Source organism: Triticum urartu, chromosome 6A (assembly GCF_056163025.1).
Source record: "Triticum urartu cultivar PI428250 chromosome 6A, HENAU_Tu73, whole genome shotgun sequence".
In the NCBI taxonomy this organism is placed as follows: domain Eukaryota; kingdom Viridiplantae; phylum Streptophyta; class Magnoliopsida; order Poales; family Poaceae; genus Triticum; species Triticum urartu.
The window spans coordinates 475097008-475098721 of record NC_141878.1 but is presented as its reverse complement, the minus strand read 5'-3'; the positions used below and the strand labels follow the sequence as shown (position 1 = coordinate 475098721).

Below are 1714 nucleotides of genomic sequence, written 5' to 3'. Positions count from 1 at the left end.
GGCACCAGTTCACGCCCCCCACGGCGTCGGCCATGTCCGTGGCCGTGCACGACCAGCTCCACCGCTGGCCCACCAAACCCGGGTGGAACGCGGCGACGGGCTGCTCCTCCATCACCTCCTCCCTCACCTCTAGCTCCGGCACGGCCACATCGCCGGCCGCGAGTGTCAACAGTCTTCTCATCATTGAGTTGAGCTCGAGTGATCAAGTCATGACGTTATTTGATCTGAGATACCAAATATCCACGAGGCTCGTGATAGGCTTAGCTTAAGCCGCTAACGTTCGGTTCGGATAAGTAAAGTCCCTTCGGTCGGTTCGCTCAGGTGGTCTTCCCTTATTTTCCCTAACGTTCAGAGTTGTTCTGAGAGGGCCATCATGGTGTCCAGGCCCTCCCATTGACGCTCATCATGCGTGTTCATGGAGTCTTTCATGACACGTTGAAGGAGCCGGGTCTCCTCCTCCTCTGTCATGCGAGGAGGTGGTGGTGGCGACGGAGAGGGCGACGATGATGGCGTCGGCGTGATGCCGCATAGCACCCTACGCCCGCGCACTTGGGGAGGGCTCGGAGCACGCGCGCGGAGCTCACGTGGCTGCCGCGGCCCCGACGAGGTGCCGGCAAAGAAGGAAGCGCGCCGCGTGTCGTGCTCGTCCTGAAACCACGTGTCCCAGAGGGCGGAGTCGACGCCGTACCTGGGGGCGTAGTAGAGGTCGTCTAGCAGGAGGCGGCGGCGACGTTCGATCTCCAAGCGGCGCAGTCGCTCATCGGGACCGGCGGGATCGGCACCCGATCAACCGACAAATGCCAGTTATTGGGCAGGTACACGTCGCTCCAGGGGAGTGGCGTCCTCGTCTCCCAATAACAACGGCAAACATCCGCGTGGATGTAGTGCCGGTCGCACTCGCCGGCGGCCGTAGGGGCGATGGTGAATGCGGGAGGCGCGAGGGCTCTCCGTGGTGGTGATGCGGGCTCAGCTTTGACGCCGCGGCGGCGGCGGCCCGAGGACGAGCCAGCCTCGCGGTCGTGCGTCCCCTTGCGGCCGGTGTTCCACCACCCCATGGCTGTAGGTGGCCGGCGAGCTCGAGGAAGGAGAAGGGGAGAGCTAGGGTTTGGGTGTCGGGTTTCGAGGAGGCCGCGCGACTGGAGTGGGAGCGTATACTGTGACCGTCGACGACTTCCCATTTAAGAAGGATGCCTACGACGCACCTAGGCCGATGACAGGTGGGGCTGACCGCGCGTGCGCATTTTATGTTCGGCGGTGGGAGGTAGGTGGCCGCCTGTCACGCGGCCCCGATGCGGACGTGCGGCATGTCTATTTGTTGTCCACCTCGACCCAAACCAAACAGGATGGGTTCAGGCTGTCGCGCGCTGGGCCGTAGGATCTGTCCGTTTTGCCTCAAACAGACAAGGTCGGACGAGATGGAGTCGCGCGCTGGAGTTGGCCTTATATACATTCGTGAGGGCTAGAGGTCGTATATGGAGATCTGTGGCAGACGCCCTGGCGGAAGACAAATGGGTATGGGTTAAATATATCAAAGGGGCCCTTTTTTAGATGCGCTCATCGAATTTATGGAGCTCTGGTGACTTATCCAGAGGGTACCGCCGCTGAATGATGTGGAGATAGCTTCACATGGAGGCTAACGGTGTCACCGCGTCAGGTGTTTACACTGCATAGATTAGCCTATCATGTGAGCTCCTTTGGTGCCGACAATGCGGAC

At 61.0% G+C, this 1714-nt stretch overlaps 1 pseudogene; it reads right to left on the bottom strand.

Annotated features, from left to right (window-relative positions):
- Nucleotides 1-348: 348 nt before the first annotated feature.
- Nucleotides 349-1055, bottom strand: LOC147965760 (uncharacterized; annotated as a pseudogene).
- Nucleotides 1056-1714: the final 659 nt, after the last annotated feature.